The 21,276-nt window shown below is 31.9% G+C and overlaps 1 protein-coding gene and 1 long non-coding RNA gene across 8 annotated transcripts in view; both read right to left on the bottom strand.

The window, feature by feature from the left end:
- LOC113520464 (potassium voltage-gated channel protein Shaker) overlaps positions 1 to 21,276 on the bottom strand; it is a 414,011-nt gene that overhangs the window by 247,480 nt on the left and 145,255 nt on the right. The gene's annotated exons all lie outside the window — the stretch shown is intronic.
- Positions 1 to 21,276, bottom strand: part of LOC128201077 (uncharacterized) — a 42,543-nt gene that overhangs the window by 16,268 nt on the left and 4,999 nt on the right. Inside the window, exon 1 of one of the 2 annotated variants that reach the window (XR_008253063.1) lies at positions 20,449 to 20,628. The exons of the other annotated variant lie outside the window; for it this stretch is intronic. This is a non-coding gene — a long non-coding RNA (uncharacterized LOC128201077). Of the gene's footprint in view, positions 1 to 20,448; positions 20,629 to 21,276 lie in introns of those variants that run through there. 2 annotated transcript variants of the gene reach the window in all.

Here is a 21,276-nt window from a genome sequence, read left to right as displayed (position 1 = left end):
AAAAGCTATCCAAAACTTGGAACAAGAAACAAATATTAAAAAAAAAAATAAGGCTACGAGACAACGACCATATTCCATTCCCACTTCTACAACACTGAACTATCCAAATGTCATCCAAAACTTGGAATAAATTTGACAATTTGTCAAAATGGCGACAAAATCTTCCTATTAAGACGCACTAATACTTAAAATTTCCAGTACCGCGCCGAACGTCGCGCTATTTGCACGTGTATTCCAATTTGTGTCAAACTGTAAACGTTCCCACTCACACTAACTGTGTACTGTGCTCTGTGTTATCTCGTTTCTAATCTATGTGGAAATTTGTAGTCACCGCTATATTATTAAAATTAAAGATTTAATACCTGCTACACCCAACGTAAAAGAAATTAAATATTTCGGTGCCGCACCAAACGTCGCGCTATTTGCACGTGTATTCCAACTCATGTCGGCCTACTGCGAGTTCTTCTCATGCTGCTATATTACCTTTTTACTACATTATTACATGCTAATGTAAGATTTTATTGTTCATAAACATTTTAAAATTAGTTAAATGGATAATAAATAAAAAAAAATTAACACAAATTAGTAACACCACAAGTAATCTACTGAATTATGTGGCTCAATTCATATAAGCAGTAGACAGTGGATAATAGGTGAAGGTCATTTGTTCTTCTTCTGGAAACCGGTCCGTTATCACGTACCATCTTATAACTTAAAAAAAAAAAAACAATTTTAAGAAATTTAAATTTAATTCGTGTAAATTAAATGTTGGCAATTAATTAAGAAATAGGACAAGTGTCATTGGCAAATATGGGCGTCAACTAAAACCAATGCGTTGGTAGCGTTGGTTGGTACACAGGGAATATATATAACAGCCCCCTGGGATAAAATTAAACTTGCACCTGAAAGCTGAAGTTTACGTTATTGAAATTCGTATTCTTGGCGCTGGAATCGTAGCAAACTCACCAAAGATATCTGAAAGCTCCTTAGATATATCAATTTCAAATTTAGTTTTGAATCTCTTACAAATGAACACTTGCCTTTACAATATTTGTAAACAATTCTCAGAAATAGCTGAGTTGCTCCTCTCATTCCCACTTATCAATACCTCATACGATATTAATTCCAAGTTACCTGGGTAGCCGCTGTCTACACCGTATAGCGGTTGATTAATTTTAATCATGAACAACGCTATAAATTTATCCACAAGGATACAAGAAAAATTCTTGCATACATATTATCCCAATTAGAAGGAGAAGTTGAAACAGCTTACTCGATGAAAGAAATACAAGTTATGGAGTCAATAATTTTTTACAAACAGATGGGTGGTTGAAAACATTACGCTCATTTATTAGCCGATCTTCGAGCACTAGTTGTTACTGTTGCACTGGTAGCAGATGGTATAGTTCCCAGAGACGTACGGCCTACAGGAAAAGTGATAGCGTTTCACTGTTATACTGGAAAATGCATTATGTAATATAAATAATAAAACTGCTTACATCTTACATTGCTGTCAACACTATTGACGTCAATATCACGCACTGCAGTTGCAGTTTGAATTTTACTATTAGCGTAAACATTCCTATTTTCTTAAAAACCGAGTCATACATACATACCAGCATAATCATCGTATTCGTACCGCTGTTATTCCATTAACGGGTTGCCTCAAACAAAATGAATAAACTGAATCCTCAGCGCTGCCGCCAATTCATCCCCGGGGCCACAAATCCGTTGTTCGTGCTCGTCAAATTCTAGCCATTTTAACCGTATGGCTACATCGCGACATTAAACCTTGTTTTCTGTAAGTCTGACGATCAACCCATAGATGTCCAACACCGTACATTCCGTACAAGGGCGATGGTGAAACTATCATAACTTTTTTTAAAAGCAAAATAAGGTTAGGCGCAGAGGGCGCCAAATTGACGGCAGCATTACGTGGCCAGTGTCAGCGCCATTATTACCGCGAGTGCGTGTGCTGATCGAGTAAAATTTTCAGAACACAGCGTCGACGATAAAAATGAATAAAATAAAAATAAAACTTTAAAAAGACGCCAAAATCAAGAATTGAGGTGAACAGAAATTGGTGAGGATGTAACTGAACGAAAGAAATTAATAAACAAAGCACTATTTGAAAAACCAACGACCGTACCCTAACTCCAACCAATCACGGAGAACTGTAATAACAATTCAGTAATCGCATTTTTCTATTATATTTGTTAAACGCTTTAAAAAAATCTTTGTAAAACACCATTCAACGATGTGCTATTTTTAAGTCTCACAAACAAATTACTTCGAACAAACGTAAATGCTTTTCATTTATCATTCTACAAGCATATAACGAAAGCAGTAGCGATGAAATTAAATGTGCATACAGCAAGCAGCAAACTAGAAACCAAAGAAAAATGAGACGGTGTGTTAAATCTTAGGAAAATCATGTTTCTCCAAAATCTGTTCATTACATCTTGATCCCTTATAAGGAATAGATAGAAACCAGAAATAATTGTAATATTATAGTGGTTGAGTAGCTGCATAGGAACAGTAAATGCGGGAAAATTTCTCTAGGTGGCGTGACTAGATTATTCAAGTACACGAAAAACCTGATAGGTGGCGCTTTATTGGTAATGTTATAAAAATCTAAACTTGTTGCATAATTTCATCACCATCGCTGCGAAAAAACAATAAATAATTTACTGAATTCAGTGTTATTTTGTAAAGTCCATACACTGATTAGAAATTAGGTTTAAATATAATATATTTAAATAGGACAACAAAGTGTGTATGTGTTGTAATTTTTTTCACCGCATATTCAAATTTCTGTTTAGCCAAAGGTTGACGGGGAGAGAATGCTACATAGTATTAAGTCCGCCTTTTGTATCAGACATTTTTTTTTAATGTGGTCAATAAAGAATAAATAAATAAAGTGTATCAAATGTGCCCGAATCATTTGTACGAAGATGCTTTCGAATTTCCGTACACGTCCACAATAGAATCGCTGAAAAATTGCATGTATTTTACTCTCTAATTATAATTATAACATAAGATCATAAGATATCGTGCCGGGCTATGATAAATATAAAAGAGGACATACATAGAATAATTTTTATTAAACATAGCTTTTCTATAGATACTTTGTCAAATGAAATTTTTGTTATATCTAACTCGCACTATTTGAAAATCTAACGACCGTACCCTAACTCCAACCAATCACGGAGGTCGTTCGTCACATCATCGCAGGAACACCAATTATGACCAATTATGAAAAAAATTTTCAATCTACGTGACTTTTCAATTTGTTAATTGCTTGCCAACAGATTGTAATAACGCTTCCGTAATTGCAATTTTTCATTATATTCGTTAAACGCTTTAAAAAAATCTTTGTAAAACACCACTCAGCGATGTGCAATTTTTAATCATCACAAACAAATTACTTCGAATAAACGAGAATGCTTCTCGTTTACCATTCTACAAGCATATATCGAAAGCAGTAGCAATGAAATCAAATGTGCATACAGCAAGCTGCAAACTAGAAACCAAAGAAAAATGAGACGGTGTGTTAAAATCTTAAGAAAAGAATGTTTCTCCAAAATGTGTTCATTACATCTTGATCCCTTATAAGGAACAGATAGAAACCAGAAATGATTGTAATAAAATATTTCGTAGATTAGAAGACATTATTCACAATACTTGCACTTTGTGTGTCTGCTCTTGTTTTGTTGTTGTATATGGCAAATTTATTGCATTTTTTTTTTATTAGGTATTAGAGCGGTAATTAAATTACGTTGTTATTGTCAAAAAACAAATCCTACCCAAAAGTACTTTGTTGTTCTTATGCAGACAACTTTCTTTGTTTTATTCTCTTACGTTTGATAATAACAAATTGATTTTGAAAGAAATAAATACAATAAAATAATATTGTAAACAATGCTGAGTACGAGCACGTTGTTGTTGGTCCAGCGGGACGCCCGGGAGTTTATTTTAGCTAGATCGACGCGCCAAATGGTTACCGGCCCTTTTATTTTTGAATTCTTTGTTTCTAAATAAAATTGATTTAGTCAAATCGCAGACTCTTTTCATTTCACCTTCATTAGAATATCATATAGTCGATATAAAGATACTAAAAAAAAACACCAACGTCAATTGTGACAGAACTACCTAAAATTATTGATGTATTTGACGAACAAATCCCAAGTTACCCTCCTTTGGAAAGTTAAAAAAACAAGGCCGGAGTTTAGAATGTGTTAGGGATAATAACATTATACACTACGTGTTCAATAATAATAATAATAATGGCCCACTGAATTATGAAGTATTTCATAATATAGGTCACGAGGGGAAAACAAAACACGGTTGTTTTGTTCCAAATAATCAAGCAAAATAAAACAATGTTTGTGCACCACAGCTAAACATAACACACATAACAAGTATTAACGTCGATAATGAAAAATAAACTAAAGAAATTGTTACACGTTGCTATCGACACTACCTATGGTTACTAGATAAATTTTAAAAATTACAGGTGTGTGTTTTCAAGAGCACACAAATAATTATTTGTTTGGTGGTGTAACGGTTTACCACACCGCTTTACCTTCTCACAGATGAAGATCCCAAAACTGTATGAATACTTAAATTTGTATTTGTCTAGGTTTTTTTTTTTTTGTTATATCTATGTACTCTAATACTTATATTACAACCTTTGCTTAGTTTAAAATTAAAAGCACTAGGTGATATATATATTGGGCATATCTTTTATGGATTCTATAGAATTACAGTACATACCTGCAAACTGTGGTTGCAAATGCAAAATATTGCTCAGACACTTACCTGAAAGCAACAAAACAATAATTATATTAATTTAGTGAAACGAATCAACATTATCTGGAGTAACATACCAATTAAATGCAATCATTTATTGCATTTCCATTAATTTTATTTTTTCAAAACGCCTTACATTCATATTTTATTTCATCCATTTTTATTTCGCAACTCGGCTCGTGTATTCACACCGGTTTTTATGGTTCTCTTTCGTCAGATACAACACAATCCATTACTGTAAGGCAGTTTAAGCCTTAATCTACAAATACATACTTCAATTTTCGACACGAAGATAGTGTATAAACTAGTCGACCTTAAATTCCTGCATGAAATATGGACAAATTTCTATAATAAGGCAAGCCATTTCAATACGATGAATTCAGAAGTCTTACACGATGTAGCCTTCTTCGCAGACACAGCAGTTGGACTTGAATTCATTGAGGTAGAAAGATATTGAATTGACAGAAAAACAGAGTACCTGACACAAATTTGAAATCATACGCTATAACCGTATAAGAATTGTTATATTTAAAAAAATAATTCTAAACAGTACGGTGGACACAAAACAACTAAAATGACAGGTGTAACTTAGCAATTTTACCTATATAAGTTAGGACAAAAAGTGTTTTATATGGTTTATTTTGTTTTCTTAATTTATGTTTTATTCTTTGTTCCTTTTTTATTACATGTATTTGTCTTTATTGCTTTAATTTTGTGCCAAATTTCATTAAAATTTATCCAGTCATCATGGCATGATGCGTTAACAAATACTTAATCACATAGTCTCCAGGGGAACTATGTAAATATCGATGTGACAAAGTGCTACTACATACTCAACAATAGGACGTAAATGATCGATACGGACGAGATTCATCCTAAAAAAAGTGAATTGGTCACGATAGGCCAAATGACCTGCCTTCATCTTCTTTTAAGATCCCTCACTGTTACGTCGGTATGCACTGGCGGGGTTACCATTACATTTCCATCTCATTGAAAAGATCTATCGCTTGCTACTTTAAAATACCAAGCGTGAACTGAGATACATAACGATATCTCCACAATTTGTTAACGGTTCAACGAACGCTTTGACGTTACAAAAGAGTCAGCGATCATAATGTGAAACAAAGAACGGAAAATATATATTTAAGCGGCCTCTATATTCACTTCGTTCATTGCTTAATATTTAACAATATTAATTGATCAAATATTTGCACAAATAATTATTAAATCCTTAAACATGGATTTAATATCCATTAAAATATTAAAATTTGTTTTACCAATAGCCGTATAAACTTGGGAATACTAAATACAGCTTTAGAGCTTTCTGTGAACACCTACTGACGTCATCAACCTTCTGTTACAACATATATGAATATATACTATGATTTGGTAACTTGTACGAAATGAGACAACCAGTCGATACTGCTCGTACTGCTGTATATACTATAGTGACACCAAACGGGCAGTAGCGAAATTAAGGTTTAAATTAGAGAATATATTGCATGATATACACAACGCCATCTATACGAATGTAGTAAATTCAAATGAAACTACGGTTAATGTAAGGCTACTTAGCTGGTATACAGATCGACGAAGAAAAAATTCGGGATGATCCTGTTACAAAACGCCATCTATAAGAATGTAGTAAATTCAAATAGAAACTACGTTCAATATAAGGCTACGTAGCTGGTATACAGATCGACGAAGAAAAAATTCGGGAAGATCCTGTTACAAAACGCCATCTATAATAATGTATTCTAATGAAACTACGTTCAATGTAAGGCCACGTAGCTGGTATACAGATCGACGAAGAAAAAATTGGGGAACATTGACTGTTAGACGGCGCAATTTTCTTAGTTCTGGAAAAGTTGCACAGATGGCGTTTTAGAGAAAATGGGAAAACGTTTTGTGAAAGTTACACAAATGGCAGTAAGGGTCGACGACGAAACGAAAGAAATTTGTGAAAAATCCTCGAGGTGGCGTAACTACATTCTCTATTTCCAAAAAAGCTGCACAGATGGCGTTTACCTACGTGCCTAATAAAATATTTATAATAAGAAAACAGTTGAAAAATAATTATTCTGAGAATCATACTGTATTGTAATTAAGTCTGCTTATCTGAGCCACTACTTTGGTTGAGTAGCTGCATTGGAACAGTAAGTGCGGGAAAATCTCTCTAGGTGGCGTGACTAGATTTTCCAAGTACACGAAAAACCACATAGATGGCGCTTTATTGGAAATGTTATAAAAATCTAAACTTGTTGCATAATTCCATAACCATCATAAAAAAAAAATAATAAATAATTTACTGAATTCAGTGTTATTTTGTGAATTCCATATCTCTAATTAGAAATTAGTTTAAAATATAATAAATTAAAACAGGACAACAAAGTGTATCAAATGTGCACGTATCATTTATACGAAGATGCTTTCGAATTTCCGTACACACAATACGATCGCAGAAAAATTACATATATTTTACTCTCTTCTAATCATAACATAAGATCATAAGATATCGTGCCGGGCTATGATAAATATAAGAGAGGATATAGAATAGTTTTCATTAAACATAGCTTTTCTATAGATACTTTGTCAAATGCAGTTTTTATTATATCTAAAAAAGTAAACAGAAAAGTAATAGAATAAAATATTGTAGAAGCATCCTTTGCATCAATATATCTCGTAGTCGGTAGAAAATTTTCTATACAAATTTATAATAAAATTCAAGAAGACATAAAAAATGAAAAGACAGATAAATTATTTCATACTAAACTAAAAAAAATATTTAATAGCAAATTGTTTTTATTCAGTTGACGACTTTTTAGCCAGTTGAAATGCAGAAGTGCGCCACGCCACGGTTCAAATCGCACATGACTTGCAAATAATTGACCAGATTGACATAACTATTATATACCTCAATAACTAGGCTGACTTCTTATTATTTTTACGATATTTTGAATTGTTATTTTGTTTAATATAAACTGACATTAATGCATGTACATTAGCTACCTATCAATATAATATTGCTACACCCAAACAGGCTTTCATGTACTTACTCATCATAAGAACATTGTAACAACTCTATATTATGTACATGAATGCATAATAATAATAAATAAATAAATAATTTAATTAAGTCCAACTTTTGAACACTTTGTTCATCTTCATATTATAGAACCAAAATAGTCACAAATGATGTGGTTTCAAACGAGTTTACTTCCAAAAATATTTATGCTTTGGATAGATAATTTCACCAAGGTTTACCATAGAAAATACAGTATGGGCCTCTTTCAAAAGGGCATAATAAGCTTTCCAAAGGATCGGCAATACGCGTGTGATGTACCTGATGTTACAGATTAATTCCTGCACAAACTTTGAAAAATATCTCAATATGAAAAATAATACAATTAATTATATATAAATTTAAGTTAGTCTAGTTCCTTTATTTGAAATTTTTCACATTATTGTACACCACCCTACCCGCTAACATTGTTGCTCTTTTCCACTTTGGTTTGCTGGAAGAGAACTCTTTTAGAATTAAGCTCGCCTTTGTACATTTCATATCTTCCATATTTGTATGTATAATTGGTGTGTACAATAAAGTGTTAAAAAAGAATAAAAAAGCAACGAAAATAACAGGATCCTCCACCTACGATCACGACTTGAAAACTGCTTCTATAGTGTCATACGAAGAAGATAGGTCAGATCACACAAACGAAGATACCGAATTGCTCCTTCGTAAAAGATATACGACGAATTAAATAGTCTATTGTATTGTATAAATTAATATAAAGAAAGTCGTTTTATTATTTAAAATTCTTCGGAATGACGAGGAAGTCTATATACGTATTCACTTTTCAGTGCCAGACGTGAGAACCAACAAGAGAATTCTTACCCTACATATTCCGTGACAGCACGAGATATTTAAATCAAGAAGATTAGCTATAATACGAGATAGGAATGGTAATATTTAATAAATTTATTAATTATTAAATAATATATAATAAAAATTTCTGTCGAGTGGCTGAACTAATTATTTCATATTAAATATGTGCAGAAACTACACCAAGAACACGTGTATACTTGAAGATATAGCCAAATGTGAGAAGGTGAAACATTGTTAATAGCTTTAAAAAAGGAGGAAGAACTAAATTCTGTTGTATTTTTTATGTTTGTTACCTCACTATTCCGTTATTTATAAACTGATTTAGGAAATTTGTTTTTATTTGAAAGAAACTCAGATTGGTCCCATGAACATTTTATCAAAATCGATTCTGATGATTTTAATTGAAATACTGGGTTTGTGACCATTGAAGTCCGTGTTTTAGTTGAATAAATTTCACTTTTCCTTATTCAACTAATGTGTTTTAGAGAAACTTTCCGTTTCCCCGGTAGAGCACTTCGTCAAAGGCATGCTAATGTTTACGTTGACATCCTGTACAGTTCAGAGTGCAGTATCCACCTTAATTTCTGAGTAGTGAACGGGTAAATGATCGTACATAGCTAGCAGAGACGGGGGCTTTGCCAATGTCATTTGGCACATGGAGGACATTAAATGTACCGCTATTGGGCACCGCTCCCTAGTAACACTTGTTCGGGCTAACTTCACTACCATATATGGTTAAAACTCAACTTACATCCTTCAGTGTATGTGTGTGCTACGCACACTAAACAGCAGCATAATAGAAAATCAATCCCACTCGGGTCTTCAATCGGAAAGTGCAACTACAGCGGTTATGCTATAACATGGTTTAAGTAAGTTATTAAAAACATAGAAAAGAAAATACTAATACTTGACTGCGTAAAAAATCGCTAAATTTCACTCAACCTATTTAGCCATTTCAGTTTAGACACGTAATGAATTAGAAGCATGCAAATATTTTGACAAACTGCCTCATTTACTAATACGGAGCAAAGTATGCAGTGCTGGGGAAACAGTTTCCAATTCATGCTTCTGTTTCTAATTATAAACGTGTCTCTGAAACTATCCGGATCAATTAGAAAACTAAGTTTCCCATACAGACACTTGCGAGACGACCGTTTATAGGTAAACTATTGTTTATGTACGAAAAGTTCTATAGGTATAATCAAAATTATGTTATTACTGTATTCTATTAAGACTATTATTAGAATCCACTCTTGTAAACTAAGCAAGTTTGCTTTCAAACAATAACAACTAAATTTCCTCTGAAAATTAAAAAAAAAATACGACTGCCCCTGTCAAGAAAACGGAACACTTTCCAAAGAAATTAGTCTCCACTGTTCGGAGTAATACTAATTACTCCAATGACCCCCTTATACATCGAAATCTCTCGAGACGTTTTGATGTTACAGTGAAATAAAAAGATATATCACTAATGAATCCAGATGATAATAAATTCCTTTTTTAATAACGGCGTGAAAATAATTTCAATTATAGAAGATTAGATATATAGAGATACGATTATTAACATTGATGTTAATACACATATTTCTTCAAAACAGTGCAGTGCAAGTAAAAAAAGGGGAAAAATTTACTACATTTACAGTAAAAAGGAACCGATGACGACCAAATGATTCGTAGAATACTCGATTCAAAATGTCATTTTTATAGACAAATTGAATGTCAGAGGTGTGGACAATTCCAAAACAACTTGTTACATCTCCATAATATATTCATATGAAAATCCTATGTCACGGTGTTATTTACGCTAATGGGCTAGCCTCTGAGCTAGATTATGCAATACCTAATGAGCTTTTAAACTTATAAAAGCCCTATAGTATGTGGTTACGCCGCTTCGATTGCACATGTGTTTATCTATTTTATTATACTCTATGGGCAAGTGACGCACCAAAAACGCCACAGGGAAGAGTGCAATTATCCCGCTTGCCGAGCGAACCCGTCGCGCGCGCGCACATGCAGTGAAAAATATACTATACAGTTTTGTGTTGGACAAATCAAACTTAAAAACTATTCCGTGCTATTCTGCCAATCGAAGCCACCCAAAAACAGCACAGAAGACGAGGAGCTGTACTGCGGTGGTTAGTTCATCCACTTAGGCACACCAGTGCTGTACTCGTGAGTTGCAGCTATCGAAGGTACGCATAACTTCCGCCTTTCGCCTTGTCCATATTTTGTTCTTAGTCGAACCGGATTACAATAGGATTCGCTTTATTTTTAAAAATATTCACGATTAAAATCCTATTGTAGAAAGCCAAGTGAATTGACTCGCGTGCTATATAATATGAACCTTATTGCGTATGCATAGGAGCTAATGAATAGCACATCAGACCTGCATGGAATATATTTGTCTTTATTTTATTATAACTATAGTGATATGATTATTTATATATTATATAAGTATTACATATTTATTTATTAGTTATAAATCTCGCTTTAAACATACAACGGTGGATAAAACTTGAATTTACCTGTCCTCAAAACGAATCGAACAAGTCACATCAGGCCATGTATGAAGCAGTGGATTACACATATACAACCATACTAAGTATGAAATATGCGCATATTTATTTATATGTGTGATAAATGTCATTCAAATGGACTTATTCAGTTAATAATTTAATAATTATAAACAATCATTAACAAGTATATTCCATTCAATTATTATGTCTACTGATGTCATATACAAGAGACTGACATAACTTTTCCAAGCAATGGCAGACTAAGGCAGTCAGAAGCCCGATACAGCAACGCTGAATAAGGCAAAATTTATGTAACGATTTATTGACAATTTATATAAGATTACTAGCTTTGGATTACTACATTTGTGTTTTCACGTTCAGACACAAATTTACCACAATTATTTTTTACCAATAAAATAATATTTTGCTGCATATAGAATTTACTGTTGATAATAGCTTTGTAGTTTTTTTATGAATAACAATTCAAAATTTTCTTTGTAATTCAATTAATGTTACAATGTTCAGGCTGTTTAAAATCTGTGAACACATCTGTGAACGTTTTATTTCCAATTCTACATGGAATAAATTGGCAATACAATATTCCAACATTGATTTTACTTTTTATTGTATAAAATTTGGTTTTGTCATTTCATATTTTAGTACAAAGAACAAATAACACACTATCAGAGTTTTGCTTGTTTGCTCTGACAAAAGGTCCATCACGCGGGACATTTGTATGAAATAAAATTTGTAAAAAAAATTCAATTTGATATAACAGCACAACGTTTATTCTAAAGACAAATATGAATCAATTTTGTAATTGATACCAACTCCATTTTGAAAATTCAGAGTACTAGTATTTTTGTCTTACCTTACATCGTTAATCAAATATGTAATGAGTATTTGGATGTCACTTACATCCAAATAATATTCATAAATTAAACTATTACAATAGAAGTATATTTTTATTTGGATATTTTATAGTAAGTGTCGATTATTTTGAAGGGAACTCTACGTCAAAATCGAACGTTCGGTCAGTTGATTACACAAGTGAATAACGAATGGTTTGGCAATGTAAATACTTGAGAACAAATGCTACGTACTTTTTATGCATTGTAAATAAAAATTGAAAACTTAAATGTTTTTTTTTTATGACTGATACTTGTATTATTTTATGACTTATTTCCTTTAATTTTGATTTCGTAAGATTTACAAATTTCTTTAATGTTACTAATAATCTTTTACTAGTACCATCACCTTGTATCTACCAACTCCATTTTGAAACTTCAGAGTACCAGTCTTTTTGTCTTACCTTACATCGTTAACCAAATATGTAATGAATATTTGGATGTCACTTACATCCAAGTAATATTCATAAATTAAACTAAATATATACCGGACGATCGCAGCGCGCCCCATCGAGGTTACTGGTGACCCAAGAGCTGGTAGCTACTTTGCCCAAAAGATAAGTTTGGCAATCCAAAGAGGCAATGCTGCCAGTATCTTGGGTACGCTGCCTCGGTGTGGTGCGTTGGGGGATTACTTTTAATTAGTGTTAGTATTTAAGGAATTTTATATTAACTTTAATTTATTGTTGTATTGTTTTTATGTCCTGTATCTAATTTTTGAATAAATATTTTAATTAGCGTTTAGAAAAAAAAAACTAAAAATTACAATAGAATTATATTTTTATTTGGATGATTTATAGTAAGTGTCGATTATTTTGAAGGGAACCCTATGTCGAAATCGAACGTTCGGTCAGTTGATTACACGAGTAAATAACGAATGGTTTGAGAATGTATAATTAAATTTTATTTTCATCTCAAAATTTTTATGGGTCGGGTGAAGGAACAAGAAAACTAGAATTATAAAGAGGTGTCCTTTCTAGTCAGTGTGCCAGATTTAGAAAAATAACGTCATCAATCAATCCTATTACCTAAACTATTAAAATCTGATGATGACTAAGATGGTAAAGAGGAACGACTTGATGTTTTTGTTTCAGATGGATAAACTTAATAAATGCTTAATCGATTTTAAATCGGCGAGTAACATGGGCATGGATATTTAATTATGGAAAAAACCGTACGAAAAATGTCTACTAGAACGTTTACTGTTTGAGTCAACTAAATTATTTCTGAAATATACGACTTTTTTTGTTTGTTAAATTATACATAATTCAAATATTGCCACCCTTTCCTGTTAAAGCTCTTAAAATCCAATCATATCAGGTAAATATAAAAGTGCAACCATTCATCAAAATTTCTTATTCAACAATGGAATTGTCGACCGCAGCTTATGCTCATCGCCGCCAGTTCAATTTGTCTCGGAAGCGGGAATAATTTAATCAGCACTAGGGTTACCACTTCGGATTCTTAAAAGTTCCGACATAAAATCCGATAGTCCATAAAATTCAGTTCCATAATGCAGTTCGGCTCTTATTTATAACGAGCAGACTTCATTCTACGTATAAATATTTTTATTTTAATGATTGAAATAAAATCCGGTGCGCAGCGCAGGTTACGAGAACTTTCAGTTAAATAACAGTTGGAGTTATTAAACGCCAGACTGAAATTAGGTGATCCATTTCTACCCAGTAAGTATCGGGGAGCTGGTTTGAATACACCTAAAGTTCGTCCCAACACTGTATGTGTTCGTAAATAAAAAAAAACCGAAAATGTAAAAAAATGTTAATCTTACTGTTTAAAATACTCGAAAATTTAAATTTACCTAAAAATAAGAATAAATTATCCAAAACTTATTAAATTTAAAGAAATAAATCAGGAAAAGAAAGTAGGCAGAAAGCATAAGTAAAAGCATAAATACGAGTAAGTCCGAAGGCAAATTGTTATTTGTTACTGTTTTGTTTTCAATTTGAAATGAATTCTTTAAAAATTTGTATGGGTGATAACCTTAACTGCGGCAGTATTAACGAGAATATTGCAATCCGCCTCCCACAATAAGGATATATAGGCTAATAGCCATTTGTAAAAATAATAAAAGAGATATCACTTTATACAAGCAAAAGCATTGTCCACGAAACAAGCAAGACTTAGCAATATAAAAACCGTTTGTTCCTTACAAAATTCGTAAGGCGTTAAAATTCATCACCCTAATTTCAATAGAAACAAAGTGTGGACTTTGGCCCAGGCCTAAAGAACGTATCTCCATGGATGTCGAAGATCGCTTAATGAATTAAAAAGAAACATAGTGAACTTTGCAATCTGAACAGCAACAGCACAAACAAGAGAGTTTTATTCCGATTCGGTTGCATCGAAAGTTAATCCGTCCACTCAAACTTGTAAATAAATAACGAATATTAATGCATTTCTGTATGAAATTAAAAATAAGAATAAATGAACGGGTAACGCTTGCTACAAATAATACATAATACCAAAGTATCGATTAGAAAAAGTTAATAGGTCTTTTATGGGAATGGACAATAAATGTTATAATAAGATACCAAAGGATATTTTGGATCTGCCCTTTAATAAGTTTAAAACTATTATTAAAAAAACATTTATTGAATAAAGCCTATTACACTCCAAACGATTACTTGAATGACAAATGTGCATGGTGTTAATCGATCATGCACGGGCTTTTAACGACCATGTAATTTTAGACATAGTACATTTAAATAAATACACATAATGTTAACAAAGACTTAAAAGAGAACTGTTGAGTTTCTTGCGGGCTCTTCCTAAAAGATAATATCCTTCCGAACCATGCAGTAGATTAAAAAATTAACTATTTAAAAGTGCTTGTAAATAAGTCTATCTGAATAAAGATGATTTGAATTTGAATTAATGTGCTAATTTCAAAATTGTATTAAAAGTATGAAACATACGAACGATCGGGTTGTAATACAACGTATTATTTTTTTAAATGTGCAAAAGCAATGCAGCAGGGTAGTTCTTGATGGGGTATCAAGATAAAACATACGCCATATTTTAAGTTAGACCTTCAAGAAAACAACCATGAAATCCAAATCCTATTTGGTCCAGCAATTTTTGCGTAATGCCAGAACAAAAATACAGATAGACAAACATTCTGAAAATTACTGTTTTAATATCTTCCATGTAAAAGACATTGCTGAGTTACTGTTTTTTTTTTTTTGTATGATATTATGTAAATTTGATAGAATTTTACAATCTATGGCTATTGTCACCCGTATTTGTCACATGTAAATGAAATACTCAAATCATGGCGAATCAAGTTCGATGACCGTCACAATGATACTTACTTGCCCAAGTGACACAAAACTTTCGCGGCAAAGTAATACGTGACATGAAATGCTAAATCTGTTTTATTTAGACGAACCTTTATTGATTGCTTTGTGCGAGGAAATACTCAATTCGCCTCGTTCCTGGCAGCGAGACAAAATATCTTTGATACTCATCATTATCAAAAGTAAATCAGAAATGTAAATAGGATAAAGTCTGGCAATAAATATAATTAACAACAGCAGGACAGGGGATTTCCAATAGTGAGGTCTAGAGGTTATGTTGCTAGCAATTTTTGTGGATGAACTGGAATCGATAAGGGCAAGTAATATAGCAAAAGAAATTGGGCCTATACATTTTCTTTTGCAACCAATACTAATATAATATAATTTTTATATTACTTTGTAAAGAGAATATATTTGTAAAACTCATTACTTTTTATAAAATATCGATTCCTAAATTGAGAGATAATTCATTCATGTGAAATAACCTCAAAATCCAGAAGAACTACATGATATATATTGTAAAAATTATCATTCACAGCGCTATATGGCTATGACATCTAGCAATATGTTCGCTCTTTATGCAATTATTCCTGGCCTTTGATCTATTTGCAGTTGCAAATATACTCAATTATTTTCTCTTCTATCGTTGGATTTTTTTGTGCGTTTCCATATATCGAACAAACAATTTATTTAGGTAATATTTTTAAAAGACAATTCAGTTAAGTTGAATGTAAATATTAAATAAAAATAAAACCATTTCACATATAGCAGCATACAGTCGAAAATAAAAAGTCAAAATGTACAACAAATATTGATATTACTCAGTAAAACTACAAAAACTAAAACTATCCAATTAGTTTTCCAAATATAGAACTTTTCAAAGCCACGTCAAAAAGGGGTTATCAATTTCACAAAGAAGGAATTTATGTTATTAGGAACAATATACCACCCCCAATAAGAATAATATACCACCCCCAATAAGATTGTCTAAAACTAAACACATTTTTAAAAAAGAACTTAAATTTTATTTAATTAATAAACAAAAAAATGGCATACCTAATAGGTACGTAGCGGAAATATTTATTGCCTGAATATCTGAACGACTCTTGGCCACAGCAGAATATCAGTGTTTTGCTCTTTTAAGGGCAAAGCAATAAACTGAGCTGTGACCATTTTGTGTTACTATGGCACACGCATGAAGGAAGGGAAAGAAAGGAGATAGTTAGTTTATATATTTTGTTTTTTGTTTTTTTTATTTGTGCATTTTTATTTTCATTCTTTTATCTCTTTTGCTGTGTACTATGTGTATGTTTTTTTTATTGTGGTTTGTGTGCTGTAAGTAATGTAAATAAATTATCTATCTATCTGTCTATGTTTGTATTTACATGTAGTTTTTGTTTGCATTTTATACGATACGTTCTTCATTTCTGTGCCGATTTTGATCGCTTTGCAGTGGAAATGGTTCACCGGTTTATTTGTCTTATATTGATTTTTTAAAAACTGAATGCGCTAATATCTGGAATCACCGGTCGAATTTGAAAAATGTTTTTTTTTGTAATTTGGGAAATTGTAATTTAAAAATTGTAATTGTGGAAAGTTATCAGCAACTCTATTGCACAATCACGAGCGAAGCTGCGGGATACAGCTAATTATTTATATCGACTTTGTTCGCGTATTTATGAGCTATCAACAAATCTTGAATTATTAGTACACCAACCTGATATACACACATACGTCTCTACCAACCTCGTCGTCTCAATCTACCCACAACCTTGGTGACCTCAACGTGATCCGAAACTGAACTACAATGAGAAGAAATCAGATGAAATTACTAGCGGGTCACATATAACTCATGGCCAAGGATCTACACATTTCCACCGGATCCCACAAGCGATTCTCACCGGTTGGAAATTCAAAAGGCACCTCGATCTTTGGTTAAATGTGAACTTTCACAAATATCTTCAATGGCTCATCCTTTGCTTGCCACACTAAGAGGAAGCGACATGAGAAATACTCCAAATGAAACTATAGATTCAAGTACAGATGCGATTTGAAGCCTAAGCGCCCCTCAAAAACAATGCGACGACTACAAATTTAACGCCGTTACATCAAAACTGCCTTAATCGTATGTTAAGGTTGAAAGGCAACGTAAAACAATAAAAGCAGTATGGATAACACGATAAATTGCATAAAAGAGTTACCCATCAATTCTTTTCAGACTACGTTGCAGTTATCGACAAAACTTTATTTGCTTGCGGTACTTTTTACTATGGAAAGATGCATCTTATGAATTTAGAAAGTAAAATCTCAATAACACCGTCCTAATACGACGGCAGCCCGGCTATGGGCTTTCGATAAAAACAGATTTTCATAAATTCCGATCACATGAGCTAAATAACATATATCAACTATGAAGTACATTGGAGATTAAATAAGACAAACACATAAATGTGAAGAAAAGTAATATTCAAACTCGAATTATACATATAAAAGAACTTGTTTAATAACAAAGTTAATGAAAACCGCAAATTAATAGCAAGCCGAGTAAAACAAACTTTACTTACAGTTTGTTTATGAGTATAACACGAATAGTGCAACTTTAGGGCCGTAGTGAAGTTAACAGTGTTGCCTACAGAGGTCTCCGTGCTCTTTACTGTGTTGCTATATAAGAACTCACCACGACTTGGATCAAATAATATAATATAATCAAGATCGAAAATCGAATGTCAAAATTCAGTAAATTAACATTTTAGGTATCTTAGTTATATCACATATGTAAATATCTATCAAAATAAAGAAACGTTTCACGGTAAGGATGCTGTCACCGTTGATTATGAAAAAGTAATTCGGCTCTTGAAATTGTATTTGTTATTTTACTATAAATTTTTGCTATATTAATGCTGATGTTATAATGAGTCAAGGGATCACCGGAAAATCAGCGCTGTATAAATGCATCTTGCTGTGCATGCATATAGCAACAGCTGAGGCAACTCTTATAACCAGCAAAATGTTTTTTTTTTTTTTCTTTATTATTATTTTTTTAACTTACAACAATATAACTTATATTGATGTTAGTGATGAAGAAATCGACCTGGCTACATATTTTATAATATTCTTAATTGTAAATATATATTTTAAAAATAATATATAATTTTTGCGTGTGTTTGTTTTTCCCATTATTAAAAAAAAAGCTCAATAAAGCTCCTCATTTAACTACTCATCGATTTCTTCCAATTCGACATGAAACTAGAACCGTTTGTTCTAGTATTATCTAACGTATAAAGATAATACAAAATAAATGTATATAAAAGTTTTGAATTTGTACTTGCAAAATATGTCGATCGATAATTGGGATTAAATATACAATAGGCGCGTTGCATCAACAATATAAACTTATTTTGCAAATATGCAAATATGGTTATTATATTTCAATTAAAGATGTGTGGAATCGGCATTTTGCGATAGGAAATTTTGTTGCCTATACCGTATAGTTGGATATTGATATTCGTTTTCAATATTAATGTATCATATGAGAGCTTTTTAATTGGTTTTTACTCGTGTTATTAAAATTGGAAATGTTTCATTTATCAACACCACTAATTAACATACAAAACATACATAATACAATAGCAGTAATGAAAAATATATTTGGTGGCAACCCCAACATTTTATTAAAAAACAATATTGTTATGTTCGGTTTGCACCCTTCGATCTCTCATCCCCCAGTACACAAGATGTTTACTATGTTGAATGAATAAGTTTGATTTGCACTTTTGAGGTCAGTAAATTAACATTTTGGATATCTTAGTTATATCACATATGTAAATATCTATCAATATAAATAAACAAAAAACGTGCCATTTTTCAGTGTTTCAAGTAGGATATAAAGGAGAGTTGATAAGAAGTAGTTTTCGGCCATAATAGACAAAAAATGATCTGTTTTCAATTATTTATAAATGCATTTGTATTATTGAAGATATATATTTTTTTATTCCTAAAGATTTTCGTAATAAATACTATATTAACATATTGCAATAATTGCTCAGAATGAGAGAGTTTGACCTTTTTTGATGTTTTTGCAATCATTAAATTAATATTTTTAAGGAAGCGTTCTATGAACAACAATAATTGTTTAGTTTTTATTTTTTTTTTTATACCATAAATTCAGTACAGTCAAAAAATTAGTTAATCTCATATTATATTCTTCTTTCCAGTCAAGAGACAACTAACCATATTTATAGAATCAGTAAAGTGACTCCGAAATATGCATACATGTGATGTAGAATATAGTGATGAAGAAATTGACCTGGCTACATTTTTTATAATATTCTTTGTTGTAAATATATATTATAAAAATAATATATAATTTTTGCGTGTGTTTGTTTTTTTTTTCTTAGTTCGCAAGGGCTTTTACCTTCATATATATCAGCCCGATCGTACCCTGATTTCACAAATAAGATTTTATCTACTTTCAAACTCAGATTATGAAGATGTAAAAGAAATGTAATTTGCGTTCAGCTAATATAGATTAAATAAGACCAATATTTAACTGACGTAAAATAATTACTATAATTTTTGAAATTGTTTCAACGGTCGATTAGTACAAATTGCAATGATTCCGAATAGAAATCATTGCTATATACATATTTATTAATAAAATTAACAAAATCTGATGAATTCTCATTTGGTACAGACTGTGCTGAGAAAATCAAGAAGGCACATGTAGTACTCAAGAAAACTAAGACCTAAGGAATATCCAGCTAAAAACCGAAATCTGCTGAAGTAAAAAATAAATCAATTGGAAAGGTCCAATGCACATCGACATCAACAATATTAAGCTCGTAGTGGGCAGAAACCCCAACAACCGGCAAATGACAGGAATCGTTTAGGATCACAGTCAAAAATGTTTAAAAAATTGTAGACGTACACCCATGTAAAGCTGAGGCGAGTGGCTAGTTTTAAGTTATTTTACTTATACCATTATTAGTCGGAGCTAGTTATAAACTTACCCGCCACCGGCGACGAGGATCATCTGCATGATGGATGGAGTTTTAGAGACAGTCCACGCATGGCACTGACCACATTATAATACCACACTACATAATGAATGCATCATACAGTACAAAAATGTTTTGTTCAGTCCTCTGTGCACTTTTCGAAATAAATATATTAAGTATAACGTTTTGTATCTACAAGCTGTCTATAAACTCGCATTTTAATTATTACTTAAATAATAATAAAAAAGATATTTGCAGTTTACAATGATTAGTTAGCAAATTATTGACCTCATTAGAAAAAAAATATATTTAGTACAAAAGGCGGTAATAATGCTATACGTACAGCATTATCTCGCAGTCAATCATTGTAAAAATGGAAATATAATTGTATTAGTCTTTATTCAAGACGGGTATAAATAATGTGTGTAAAATCAACGTTAAATTCAAATTCATTTATTCAAATAGACTTGTTTACAAGCGCTTTTAAATCGTCCAATGTTTCGATGGTTGAGTAGTTCAAATTGCATAGACATTACATGTCTAGGAAAATCCTTAAGTAGAATAATAAAAGCCAATATAAATACCAAATAGTTGTGGAGGAAATTAATGATGGGGCAAAACATAAGTTATCTATCAAGACTATCTAGAAAATCATTTATAATAGCCGAACAGCAGACAAGAATCTAAAAGAGGTAGTAAGAAATGCAAAAACTGACATTCTTATTTGGACATACAGACTGTGCTAAGAAATTCAAGAGGGCGCATGTACTTAAGAAAACAGAAGACCTTATTAAGAGGAACGAAGCCTGGTGTCCTCAGTATTAGCAGTCTATGTTCACA

The sequence above is a fragment of the Galleria mellonella genome, unplaced genomic scaffold (assembly GCF_026898425.1).
Source record: "Galleria mellonella isolate WM207_F2 unplaced genomic scaffold, CSIRO_AGI_GalMel_v1 utg33, whole genome shotgun sequence".
Taxonomy (NCBI): Eukaryota; Metazoa; Arthropoda; class Insecta; order Lepidoptera; family Pyralidae; genus Galleria; species Galleria mellonella.
Note: the sequence above shows the minus strand (reverse complement) of the source record. Positions and strands in the feature narration are given on the sequence as shown.